We start from the raw sequence: 13,816 nt of genomic DNA, 5'->3' as shown, positions 1-13,816 counted from the left end.
CAAGGAGTTTGCAATGGGTTTTAGAATCTGTGACTGTCCAGCTCAAATCCAGTCAGTATGAAAAATGGCTTTGGTCAATAGTTGTTCTGTATACTATTGATCAAAAAGATACCTTTTTAAATAGAGAGAAGATACTGCAGCAAAGTAAAAAGACAGGAAACATGGGAACAGGCAGAGCAAGCACTTTGTCCACTGTTGCCTCCAGGCTTTATGTTTGATAGAAACAAAATAAACCATCTTCAAGAAAATAGTATGTTTATTTCTATTGAGAAATACATAGCTAAACATCCTAGCTAAAGTCACACAGCACAGGGAGAGCATAGCAACAGTCTATACCCTTGTCATATAGCAAAGGTGAACATTTGCTGTCTGCAGAGTGGCTTTGGTTGGGCAGAGATACATTTTCTGTCTAGGGGAGACAGAGATCACTGAATCATTGAACGACTGTTATGCCCGATCTCTACTTAAAAAACAAGTTAGTATCTCCGTAGACTAGTAGTGTCAGCAGGTGGTAGACTCCAACCAGGAGCTAACGACAGTGAGCCCTGGAGAAAGAGAGGAGGGGCCATCCCCAGCTACAAGGAACAACTGTATGGAATAGCTAAACCCCATAAGAAGAGTTGGCACCTACTACCGTGAACAAAAAGTTCATTTGTAATTACAGTCAAGTCCCAGGAAGGGTTTGCATCACCTGGAGGCACGTGTGGATTTTGGGCAAGTAGGGGAGCTCAGTAGTGTTCACACTATGTCTTTCATCTTCAATAACCCACAGAGGTGGTGATGAACAGTTACCACAACGGCAAGCACCAGCATTTCACACCTCCTGCACTTCCTCGCCCATGTGCTCTGGAGGGACAGGACAGCACCCAGCCGCGTCCATATGCCTTTGTAACCATGAGGCTGTGGCTGCACTCCAGGGCCATAAATCATCCGAGATCAGGTGCTGGACTGGTCCCAGGTCAGCTCTAGTAGCGGAGAATCATAAAGGTACCCCAAAGCCGTGGCCCATCTCTTGCAGCAAAGGCAGCCACCAAAGCAGAGGCTCCCTCCGTTGTTCATGAGACCCGTTGAGAAGTGAGAGGCAGGCTGGCCCACTCCAGAGCACACTGGCCACTGAAAGACAACACAGGTAGGGCCATGGTTATTTCCAGCCCTTCAGTAAAAGGGAGTCCCCTTGCTAAAACTTGGTTTCTTATGCAAGCTCTGCACAGTCCCCCCTCATCCTCCGGAGCCCCCGACCGCCAACCGAATTCAGACAAAGGATGCTGGATGGGAGGCAAGGGGCCCAGCTACAGCATGCTGGCTCCCCAGCACAGCAAACATCTGATCCCTGAGGAGACCTGGGAACGAGCACCAGTCCTGCAGCAAACAGCCCCATCCAGCCCAGCTGTGCAACATGACTAAACGGATCTGTGCAGGCAGGCAGATCCGTGCAGACTGCAAGAGGAAATCAAATACAGAGCACGTTGCAGGCTGGCAATCCCAGTCTCTCTCTCTTTCTCTCTCTTTTTTTTTTTATATATCAGTGGAGGCTCAAGCTCCCTCTTATGTGAGCAACACTTCCAAAGGGAGGAAAGGTCAAAAGAAACTGCTGCCTCATTGAGGCATCTCACCATGTCCCATAGTGCAGCTAAGAAGAATCCTGCCTATTTCCCTAAAAATGAGTCAAGCTGATGCCTTTGAAGATGGACGGAGAGGAGGAGTCTCCCATGCAGGGAGAAAGCAGGGGGAGGTAGGACACCCCGGGGCAGAGAGCAGCTCCACAGCTTGTGTAACTTGCCAGAGTAGAGAATTGCTCTGACAAGTTACACAGGCTTTTACGGCAGCTACGAGTTTGATCCTATAAAAAAAACAAGTATCAACAACTGAATCACATGCCTGGATCACATGGCAGCGAGGGCAACACACAGTAGCAAATGTTGATTTTTTTTCCGTTTTGTTTGTTTTCTAATATGAAAAGGGGAGTGAGGAGTGAAACTTGGGTGGGGCTTTTATATGCGAGGGAGACTAACATCTTTGCAACAGCTCCTGCCCTGTTTTCACTTTCCCTCAACCGCACAGGGCTCTCCAGGTTTTCCAGGACTTCACAGACCCCAGGTTGTGCTGGAGCCCAGCTTGGCTCTGATCATTGCCTCACCAGGTCTCATCAGCTGCAATGAGCAGGTTAAACGCAGGAGCACTGGCGCAGCGCCTGGCCCAACCGTGAGCGCAGGCAGCAGTGCTGAGCGCAGCTCGCTACAGCTGGCCGGCCACCAGCAGGAGTGGGCTGGGCTGACTTTGGAAAAAAACCTTAAGATATCAGGAGTGGGAGGTGTCGGGAATCCACCCTGGGAGGGGATGCTGGAAGGAAGTGTGTCCAGCGAGGGGGTGCGACGGGGACCGTGAGTCATGCTGGCGTGCTGCGCCTGCGTGGCCCTTTTCACCTTCCTGAACGGGGAGGATGGGCTTGCTGAGGCAGCAGCAGCCAGCAGGGCTCCCATGGACACCTGCCTCTCCCAGGCACCACTGTGAAAGAAATCCTTGTTGGCTCTTGCCTCCATCAACTGCTGGTGAGCCCTCCAGTCCGCCCTGCAGTGTAAGGTCTCGCTGATGGGGCTGCTTCGAAACCAAATCACTCACTGCCTGGCCAGATTTTACTGGGCAAGGTATTTTTTCAAAGACACATGTCCTTTCAAAACCATATGGTCTGAAAGTTTCTCAGAGTGAAACATTTTGTCTTAACTGACAGAAACGCTTCGGGTTTTGTACCACTCTGTCTCCACCTCTCTTCATTTTCTATTGTGGCCAAGACCCCAGAGACTCAAATCAACAAACATATTAGTTTGTTGTTTTGGAAATTTTCAAACAAAAACCCCACCATTTCCTTACCCGCTCCTCTCATGCAATAGTGAGTCACAGAACTGCAAGTCTTGCACCTGGGCTCCATTTTTAATAATCCTGTCCATATTAGACACATTTTGTTGCAGTGGGTAACGCAGTAAAAACAACACAAGTCCAGCAAACTGCCTGACTGCCTCTTTCATTGCTGGGCGCACAGCAAAACAGCCTCCTGCTGACCGAAAGAAAGCAAAGTTTTGCTGCGTGTCACACGGACACAGAGGTCCTCATGCGGATGCAGCTTTTCCTGGCCAAGCTGAGCTTTCCCAAACATTGTGCGCGCACACATGGGAACAAGCTAGCTAGCAAAGCAACGCAACAGCAGGTAGCTCCATGGATCCGGCGGCTGCCTCCTCGCCCCTGACCCGCACGGCACTGCCAGCAGACAGCTGCACTACAGATTTGGCTCAGCTCTTTCATTTTAACCACTCCAGTACAATTAAAGCAGCAGAGACTCAAATGTGGCTACAATGATGTTTCTATAAAAGTGCAGGAGGGGAAACTAGTTTTAACAGTGTACAGCTCCTTTGTATCACCATAACTGTTCATCCTGGTGGTCATACCAGTTATCAATGTCCTGAAAAAAAAGTAGATTATAGCCCTAACTAGTCCAACATGGGCACAGACATTGTGGGGAGATGACACCTTAGCACTATGTGTTGTGGCAGGGAGAATTTGGGTCTTGCAAAGTATCCTCTGGTTTAGAGGAACCAGAAATGTAATGGAAAATATTGTTTTCCTTTAAAAAATAGCTTGCTCTAAAGAATGCCATTTTCAACCACAAGAGGATACAAGATGGAAGGGATAAGGACCTAATAACCCACCTGGAAATACTTGTATGGAAAAGCAGTTCACTGAGTTTGGGGCTTATGCCAAAGAATTATCAGGCAGGCCTTGCTTGATTTGATTTGGGTTTGTGGGCAGCTTTTACAGCCCAGCAGGATTTCCCAAAGCTGAGGCACTTTTCAGCTGCCCTGCATGTGCCTGGCCCTCATTGCCATCCTGGTTGCTGGCCAAAATGATTCTGCTTGTGAGAGAGTGAACAAGTGAGGAGCATTACAACTTGGAGGAAGCAAGTTCTTGCTCACGGAGGACTCTGGGGACACAGGATGGAACAAAAAAAAAGTGAAGACAGGAATGTATCAAAATGAGGGAGTTGGTAAGGAGAAGTCATGATTTTGCAAATTTGGACTATTTAGCACATGGGCTGCAGACTATGGAACAACTTGTATACAGCAATGGGAGAACCTGGGTAGAGAAGACTATTAGAGGTTTCCTGCGAGATCTGTGTGTATCCCTAGCTCTGAGTCGAGCACCAGTCAGCAAGGTTTTAGGCTGAATATGGAGCAGAGTGGCTTCCCGCGGTTTCTTCACAGCTGTGTCTCCTCTCCTAATTCTTCATGGTCACAAGTGATCATAAGGCCTCAGGAGCCAGAGCATGATGTTAAAAAACATGAGCATTTTCAGAATTCTGCGGCAGAGCCTCCACTTTCCTTTCTTAAAGAGAATATGAGGGAAAAACTGTTTAATGAAAAGGTAAAAGATGTAAAAACTAAATGTAGTTTTCAAATTAGAAAGGACTATTAGAAAAAACATCCAATCATCTCCTGCAGAACAGGACAATTGAACTCTGACATCCATGCAGCCTCCTGGTAGCATTTCCAAATGAAGATTTATGGATTTTTGAGCAATCTTGTTTTGGAGAAAAAAAAAAGAAAAAAGAGGCAAGGCACAGGAGGAGCAGGAATCAAGGGGGAAAGTGGCCATCCCCTGGGCTCTGGTGGGATTTGGGGTTTGCTTGGACTTGGAGATTGCTAAACTGATATCCACTAAGGTCGGTGTTTCCCACTTGATATTGTTGCTTGCCATGAGCCTGTGGGCAGTGGCCTAGGACAGGAAATGGGAGCATGGTTTTTAGCTCAAGGGGCTTCTTCCTCCCACTGAAAAGTCACAGCGATTCAGTTTCCCAGACCTACCCTTGCTCTGTGATATTTGATCTCATGCACCGTAAAGAGAATTTCTGTTTTTTTCTAGTCCTCTTTAAACTTTATCTCTTTCTTCAATGCTTGTCTTAGCAGTATTGGAGCACCCACTTCTTCCATCTGCTTGTGTGTATACACCTGCCCATTCAGTTCTTCTCCCTTGTTTTTCACCTCCTGCTGATGGTGCTGATGTTCTCGGTGAGCCAAATTCAAAGAGGCATTGGGACCACCTAGGCTACACCTAGGGAAGTCAGGTGCTGAAATCTCTCTGGTTCTGCCCTGCGAGCAAACCCTTTATCCCCAGGGGTTTACATTGCCTTGCTGGGTCTGTCCGTCCCCACTTGCACACCTCTCTCCTTGGAGTCACGCACTGTGTGTACTCCCAGCCAGCAGGGCCCTCCACCTGGGACTGCATGGGGATATCTGGCTGTTGGACTCCTATTTGAAGGGAGAATCCTGCTTTGGTATTCTCGCCTGAGGCACAGCAGAGCTTTTGAGCAGGACTAGTATTTCTGGTTTCTTCACAATACCCACTTTATCAGCCAAAAGAAAGCTGAACCCTTGCGTTTTTCCAAAGAGGGTCACAAGCAGCTTGGAGCCTTGCACCAGGCAGCTGTGTTCGCCAAGTGCCCAGGGCCAGGGCTGCCCTCACGAACGTGGCCCCTTGTGCAAGCAGTTTCTGCTCATCAAAATGCACAGCAGCTCAGCAGCCTCTTCCCTCTTCACTTGCATGCTCCAGTTGCTCAGAAGGATGCCAGAAATTGCACAGGACTTGATAGAGCCTATATATGTATGAAAGGTAGACTAGACACAGTTCTTGTTTTTGTGCAGTACAAATGTAGCACCTTTGCTGGTGCTAACTTCCATAGGGTAAAGAGAAGCCACAGCAGAGCTGACCCATGTGGTACTGTCACTGACAGGGCAGGAGAAATGGGATCATTCATACTCGTATTGGCCCAAAGCTGCACCCCCGGGAACAGTCAAGTGAAGTGTTATGTAAGTAGGAGCTGGCCTGTTTGGCAGCCTGTCACTTAGACAGAGAGAAGCTCGATGAAGACTAACCCAGAAAGAGCTAAGAGGAGTGAGTGAGAGGAAAGAGACTGGGAATGTACTGAAGGAGGCCCTGGTGAGGGGAGGAAGAGGACACAGAGGAGCCAAGCCTGTGCCTCTGCCCATTTGTTGAAGTATCTAAGCTCACAGTGACAGGGAGTCAAGTGATTCGTGGAGGAGGGCAGACACCTCTCCTGTGGAGGGGGCAGATGATGCACTCGGGTAGGAGGCAGCCTGGTGAGAGGTCGAGCGCAGAGAGGACAGAAGGTTTCTGAGGAGCCGTGTAGATCCTTAGATCTGAGAGGCTGGGTCCAGCATGGTGTGAGCAGACAGATTGAGATTTTAGTTGCTCTGGAAGAGACAGAACATAATGACTGAGCACGGAAGTTCAACTAAGTATTTCTTATCAACTGAGAAAGCACTGGAAGGTGGTGGCTGACCCTTAGGAAAAGGGTAAGTGAGTCAGAAAACAGCTGTGATAAGGGGGTGGAGGTGCTATTGATGTTTTCTGTCAAGGGGTGGCATGTGCTCCCTGGTGTCTGGATGTTTAAAGCATAGGGAGCTGATTCTCTCTTCTTTTTTTTAGGCTGGAAACTTATGCTGATGTATGCAGACCTGTCTCAATGTTGTAGTTACAGCAGAGCAGCTTTGGGAGAAATGGAGGACAGCAAAAAGGTTTGTGAAATGGTTCACGAGTTTCTGAGGTGTAAGGATAAGGGGGGCTAGGCATACGTGATATGGTTTTGGGCACCCTGTGTGGGTGAAGGGTCTGGAGGACATCAGCGGGATTTCGAAGGGTTCTAGGTGGGTGAAGGCATACCCAGGTTTAGGGGGCTTCGATAGGCTTGGCTTTTGGCTGGTAATAGGGGTTCTTTGTTTCCCTGTCTCTCTTTTCTCCCTGCCTCTCCCAACCCTCGCTTGATGCCACTCCCCCTTAACCATCCAACCTCCTGCGGGGGGGTGTCCCATTCCACCCCCGCTTCCTGTACCCACACATCCCTCCATCCGTCTTGCCCAGCAAGATACACTCCTTTTCCCCTTCCTCCACCCCATGCAACAGCTCTTTCTGCCCTCCATGGGCTGCTGGGAGTGGGCAAGGGGCTGAGACTCTTCCCTTCAGCAGAGGGTCATACGGGCAGAAGGCATGGATAAGCCGTTTACATCAGAAACTTCTGTTTTTGTCTCTTCAGGCATGAGCAAAATAGGAAGTCTGGCATCTTAGGAGGTGACTGTCTCTGCCTTGAGCCAGCTCTGGGTGAAGGAAAGGGACACCTGCTTTGGGGACCTGCTGGGGCTCCTCCTGTGACCGCAAAGGTGCAGTCATGTTTGTGGTGTTTTACTGTAGCTATTGAATGCACATAACAGCCCATGCAGAGGACCCTGAGTGTCAGGAGGCCGTGATAGGAACTGTACAAAAGCTCCAGACAAGACCAGCTTTCCTCCAAAATGCCTCACATCCAGGAACACAATAACCAAGAGATTGTTCATTTGAAGTGCAAGTATGGGGTGACTGTGCTGCTAGCTGTTGCTGGAGAGGGACGTTGTTGCCAGCATTTCACTAGCGTGGGGACGTCTTCTCAAGGAGATATGGGAACAGGAGCAGACATGAACAGGCAACTTGAGCCAGGTGTGAAGCAAGGCATCACAGGACAGCAAAGAGGTGGCCTGGCACATGCCCACACAACCTCCAAAGCCAACAAATTCAATGCCCAATGGTTTTACTGCGTCTCAAAGGAGGATTATTTATTATGACCGTCTTTTTTCCTGTTTTAAAGGAAAAGTGGTGCCTCGACAGAAGATGGTGTAAAGCAAACCAACCCAATAAAGTAAAGCCACTGTGTCAGGAAGTTCAGAACAAACCCACATCCCATCAGAACTAACCCGCTTTTAGCTTTGCATCCAAAAATATTAGTCCATTTATTGCCCATTAAAAATTCCCTTTGTCTCTTCTCAGTTGTGGTGCAGGCTTGAGATGTTAAAGCTGGCATTGTCAGTCTTTAAAGTAATGTTTGAGATCTGTTTACTCATTAACTTTCAAATGCAGGACACTTTCAAAACCTTTTCCTAAGGGCATCCCTGTGTTCTGTTTCAGAGAGTTACTGTTGTTTTCTCACCTACCCTGAAGGGCTGTTTACGATATGATCTCTCCCTTTTAATCCTTTTTTCCTTTCATGTCTAACAAACACAGTTAAAGAGAGCACAGGGAAAAAAGACAGATCTCACATATTATAATCATCTATATTTAACTGAAGAAGATAAATGCTTTGCAATTAGAGATCTCATTCTGTAAATTAAGGCTCAAGAAGCTCTTCCAGATTAAACCTCTGGCCTTCCAAGCCTCAGGTTTGTATGGATAGTAACTCAGATACAGGGTCTCTAAAACCTGATCCTGTGAATCGATGTCCACTCTGTACAGTCATTGGGCTTCCGCAAAAAATGATTTTTCTTAGGAGACTTATACAGAGGGATGTCTTGAGATGTACACATAGACATTTGGGCAGTATGAGTTGTTGAACAAAAAAAGTTGTATTTTGAAACTGGCCACTGTTTCTGGTGTTTCTTTACAAGATGCCTTGATTTCTCTCTCTAGCTTTTTTTTGCCTGTATCTGAGCACCTTAAGACTGTGAATATATTTATCTTCACAACCTTTCTGAGGGGTGATGTGAGGCTATCATTTCCACTTTACAGATGTGCGAGGCAAAGAGACAGGCTACAGTTTGATAAGCACTTCTTTTAGTAGCAGTGCCAACATAAGCAGCCCCTGCTTTCCCTTCCCCTCTCCCCAGCGCTCACTCCCCCCTCAGCTGTGCCACTTTGAATGCTGTGTGCGAAACAAATCACAGAACCCATCCAGGTTAAAAATAGCTGAAAAAGAGAGAGGGAGAGAAATGAATTCCAGAACCTGGACTTAAGTCCTACATGTACATCCAAAGCCAATACAACTGAACTTTTTTTTATCCTGGGTTCAATCTGTCTGTCCAGCTCCATCAATAACATTTAACTCATTTCATATATGACAGAAAGGTAGATGTTTCAAAGGCTATTCATTTCCTGTATGCTTTGTGAAAATTGATGACTGGGCAAGGGATAGAGACCTAAATTAGAGAAATGCAGCCAGCAGCCAACTGGCTAGTGAGCGTGTGCATGCTGGCTGACCATGTATGCATTAGCTGCTCTCCCAGTACATACCTGACTGCTGCCTGACAAGGGGTATTACAGCACATGCAGAGGGGAGAGCTGGGCTTACGGCTGTGCATGGGAGGAGGGAGGATTACAAACTGAGGGTCGCAGACCCACAGGAAACTGAATTTCATTAGTTCCACTGCTCACAAAGCAATTTGCTTCAAAAAAGGCAAAATTCTATAAAATAAGACCTCTTCTGCCAGTGAGCCTGTAAATCAAGTGAATAGCTTCTCATCCAGTTGGGAGGAAGTTGAGAGCTCAGCCTCAGATTCCTGTTCAGACTCCAGCAACCACTTCTGCTTTTAGCACTCTTTTAGCACCAATGAAAACCACGGATACTGATTTCTTTCCCATATTCAAATGTCACTTAAAACCTTTGTTTCTCATTAGTAACTGTTTAAAGCACTTGCTTCATCTCTGTTCCTACCTGCCTCCTTTCTAATCTACAACAGTTTGCCAAGAAGTCCGCTTCATTCTCTTCTTTCATATCTTTCATGCCACCCCTCTGGCCCATCAGTGGCCTCAAACTGGCACAGAGTGGTACACAAAATATAAAGTAACTACTGGGCCTTTCCCCTGAGCAGTTGCCAAGGGCCTTGCACACTTTAGTTACTGCCTGTGTTGGGTGTGGACTGTTCATTGCCTGGAGACGAATATAGAGCAAGCACTTAGCAGATTAATATAGTGGCAGTCTGAATACAGAGTGTTAGCAGGTGTTTTGTGCATATCATATCTGCAAAGGATGAGTACATTGGTGCAAAGAAAAGCTGGCTCTTCCTATCCACCTCTTTTCAGGGTGGGAAGAGAACCTGTCTCTCCTTGCCAGACTTGCTGAACAGTGGAGGGGACAGTGTGGGATAGGAGCCATGGACACTCCTATGAGCCGTGACTGTAGTCCGTGGATGACAGTGGGAGCTAGATATGGGAGAGTCTTTACGTTTCTGTGCTCATGGCATCTTTTTAGCAGCCCTCTCGAAGGAGGCTTTCAGCATCAGCTCTCCAGCACGTCTTTCTGCCAGGTTTCCAGGGTTTACCCTCTGCCATACCCAGGAGATGGAGTGCCAAGCAAGCAGCATTTCGGCTGCATAGCGTGGGCGCCTGCTGAGCCATGTGGCTGCTTGCCTCATTTCTTGGGAAGGGAGTAGCTGACTGTCTCCATGTCAGAAGCAGGTGCTGTCTTGGTAAGGGAAAGTTTTAATCCAAACAAGTCTCTGATAGAAATTGGGTCTATTCCTATCATACATGGGTCTCTGTAGCCTTTGCTCCCCCCAGTAGCAGATATTATCACCATCATAGCCAAGTCTTCAGCTTCTTCAGGTGGGAAGCCAGAGGTTTAGGGCAGCTGGGGATTTTCCTGGTGAGGGAAATCCCCAGGTGGCAATAATCCAGTATAATGGGCTCTGTGCCATCCCCTCTGCAGACACCCAGGAATGTTACTGGGAGTTGCACGCACTGTGATCCTTTTGCAAATACTTCAGTCTCATTACATGCATGGAGCAAGGGTGATGGGAAAGAGCTGAAGTGGCTCCCAGCGGATTTGCCTGTGTTAATGCACTTGTCATTGCACACCTGGGGGTGTGCTTCAGTCCACATGCTGGGGTAGCTGCTAGAGGTCAGATCAACTCCTGCAGGAGAAGGTTCTTCGTAGACGTTCCCAGCACTGAGCTCAGTTCCAGAACTAGTTACTGGAGAGAATTTTTTTCCCAAATGGAAGAATTTAGCCATTATGTAGAGATGCTGCTGTGCAACTGTAAAGCAGACCTAGAGGGGAAGCTAGGGTTGACTCCTTTGGTGACAGAAGGTGCCATCCCCTCTCCTCACCAGACATGGGATTATAGTCTACATTTGCTCCATGCTAGTGAATCCTTACCAATGTGGAGCGGCCTCACGCAGCGCAGAGTGGAGTAGTCCTTACATTACTGGAAATTATGTTTTATCCTCAGACAATTACAGAATTTGGGGAAGTGGTGGCATGGGGGAACGATCAGAAAGCTGGCAGAAATTGTGTAATTGGTGTATCAAAGGCCCTTCTCCTCTCCTCCAGTCACATTTTAACAGTACCCTATTTTATTCTATGTGTCAGTAAACAACAGAATCATTACTGATAAAACTTGCCTTAAGCAACATGACACATGTGAACAATAAAGCACTTAGAGCCACATTTCCAAAAGTGTGTGTGCAGAAATGTCTATTGTACAATGTATAAGCAGCATGTGGTCTGGATGTGGCAAGCAGCAAAGGGAGAGAAAAAGGGGAACAGATGGAACCTGTATATGAGTGACAAGAGCGGACGTAAGCTCAGATCAAATTTTGTAGTATGCAGAGGTTGAGCTTGAAAAGCCTTAAATAACAAACACATTTTAAGGAGGACTGCACTGATGGGGCATGCAAATAAGTAGGCAGAATGGTGAACTGCAGAGGACACAGCAATTGGAGACAATGATATATACAGAACATATGAAAAGCTTGATCTGACATACTGGCCATGGGTACAAAGGTGTGCACGTTTCAGAAACATCAGCCCCTCTGAAACCTCAATGGCTTAGAAATAAAACATCAGGAAACGATAAGTCGGGGTCAGGAAGGTCTGAGAATTCCACACAGCTGAAATAAAGATTGAGCAAGAGGAATTAACATCAAGAAATGAGAGTCAGATGTTTAAAGCTGATTGTCTGAACCAAGTTAATATAATGCACCATGTTTCACTTCAAAACATTTGGATCATGCAGCTGGGGAGTCCTTCCCATGATTGGGAAATGCAGCAGCTCTGTGTATCTGAAAATGCTGGGTTAGACATGTCTGCCTAGATGATGGCAGGGTATAAATGATGAATTGGGGTTACAGCCTTTACTGTCCCAGTCTAGTTCTACTGGTTCCCTGGGCCACTAGCACAGAAAACAAGTCCAGTAGCAAGGCCGTATGCAGCTCCTACCTCCACATATTCTGGACTTGCCCTTCTCTCTCCATCTCCCCATGAGCAGAAAAAGCTTGCTCTCCTTTTCATGATTGTGAAGGGCTCTGACAATCAGCATCCCTTGCTCTCAGTGTATTCAAGTGAACATCCATTCAGGTATCCACTCTTTCCCAGGGAAATCATTCCCTCTTCTTCCCTTCAACCAAGTGTAGTGTTGGCATCCACTGCTATGAAAAATTACATTTACAAACCTGCTGACAGTATGGGACAAGCACATTTTCACTCCTCTTCACACCCCTGCAGAATGAGGCCTTCGTCTGCAGTAATGCAGCCCAGCACCACGAGGTCTTGTGTGGGACGCCACAAGCCTGCCCAGCTAGGGAGCGAGGCTGGGCTGGGCACGTGGCCGGCCAGCCACACCGCAGCCCTCCATGCAGGGTGCCCAGCACCTGGAGCAGTGCTTCTGCACTGGGAGGCCAAACATTGAATGACCTGAAGTCACACACACTCCGAGAGAGAGCCAAGAGCTAATGCACAACAGGCTCGGTGTGAAACTGCAGAGCCATCTAAAGGCCTCTTTCGAATGATACTTAGGAAGTGCTGTACAGCTGTTGACCTAATGCTCCTGAAAATGGGCCTGGACTGCAAACTTCGCAACCAAGTGTTATTTTCCCCAAAGCTTGCATAATTTCAGGGCTAAAATTTTGATTCTGGCAAATCTCATGTGGGTTTTTATCAGCCTACAGATACACCCTTGCTGCATAAGATCCTTCAGCCTAGCAAAGCAATACGAGAGTCTGAAAGTGGCTGCCTGAAACTCCAAGTTGCAGCGAGTGCAAATGCTATTGTTCAGTGGGTTTTGCAGTCTGGCCAGGCATTTGGTCTGTAGCTTTGTTGAATTGTATTGCTGGTGGGAGTGGCTCTTTCTGGGACTAGATAACACACTCAGCAGTCCTTGGATAGGAAACTCATTAACTGGATCCGAGTGCAGATTTTGTAACAATACTCCTCCGTGCACTATCTGTGTGTGGCGACCGCTTCTTGATTGGGGTGCTGTTGCATGGAAGGATTAGACCATACCAATATTAAGCTGTCATATCCCAGATCTTTTTCCCTGTTCTATTCAGCAGTGTTTTCATGGTAGCTGTACATGCATGATATTGTTAGGGGCCAAAACTCTCTCTGGTACATCTCCAGTGAAGCTAAAGATCTGCATGGCCCGGCGCCTGTCCCCGTCCCCTTTAGCAGGCAGAAACAGCCAGGACAAACAGTCTTGCCCTTGTTTCACAGTATCTCCAGCACTTGCTGATTTCAGAATATGCTGGGTAAAGTTCACTGTCTCTGAGCATTTGAAGCAGAAGTACACAGCCCGGCTTCGCTGGTTGTGCTGTGAGAAGCTCGTTGGTTTTATTCCATTGCTGATTGCTGAACATTTCCGTTTGAAGCTCTTTCCCATTTCCTTTTTAGACATACATAATGCAGACCCAGAAAGGCTGCACAAATTTACTGAAAAGGTGTTGAGAGAGGACATTCCTTGCTGCGATGAGGTTTTTAATGTGAATGGCTAACTCTGAAGCAGCAGAGGTGGGCCCAGGCCAGGCATTCAAAGACGTGAAACTCGGCACCGATGGCAAGTGAACCCCAGGGCCAGAGCTCCACTCCCTCCTGCAATTCCACATGGGGGGATTCAGACCGCCACATTTCAGGGCTGGGAAGCATGTTGGTGCATGCTTTAATTTAAAATTTGTAACACTGCTGCTGCATCACAGAGAGTTGAGACTCCAAAATCAGATACTCTCAAACGTGATG

The 13,816-nt window shown here is 47.4% G+C and overlaps 1 long non-coding RNA gene across 1 annotated transcript in view; it reads right to left on the bottom strand.

Annotated features, from left to right (window-relative positions):
* Positions 1-238: 238 nt before the first annotated feature.
* LOC106500453 (uncharacterized) overlaps positions 239-13,816 on the bottom strand; it is a 40,279-nt gene continuing 26,701 nt past the window's right edge. Inside the window, exon 2 of the long non-coding RNA XR_010883353.1 lies at positions 239-1,113. This is a non-coding gene — a long non-coding RNA (uncharacterized lncRNA). The remainder of the gene's footprint in view (positions 1,114-13,816) is intronic.

This window comes from Apteryx mantelli, chromosome 1, assembly GCF_036417845.1.
Source record: "Apteryx mantelli isolate bAptMan1 chromosome 1, bAptMan1.hap1, whole genome shotgun sequence".
NCBI lineage: Eukaryota > Metazoa > Chordata > Aves > Apterygiformes > Apterygidae > Apteryx > Apteryx mantelli.
Note: the sequence above shows the minus strand (reverse complement) of the source record. Positions and strands in the feature narration are given on the sequence as shown.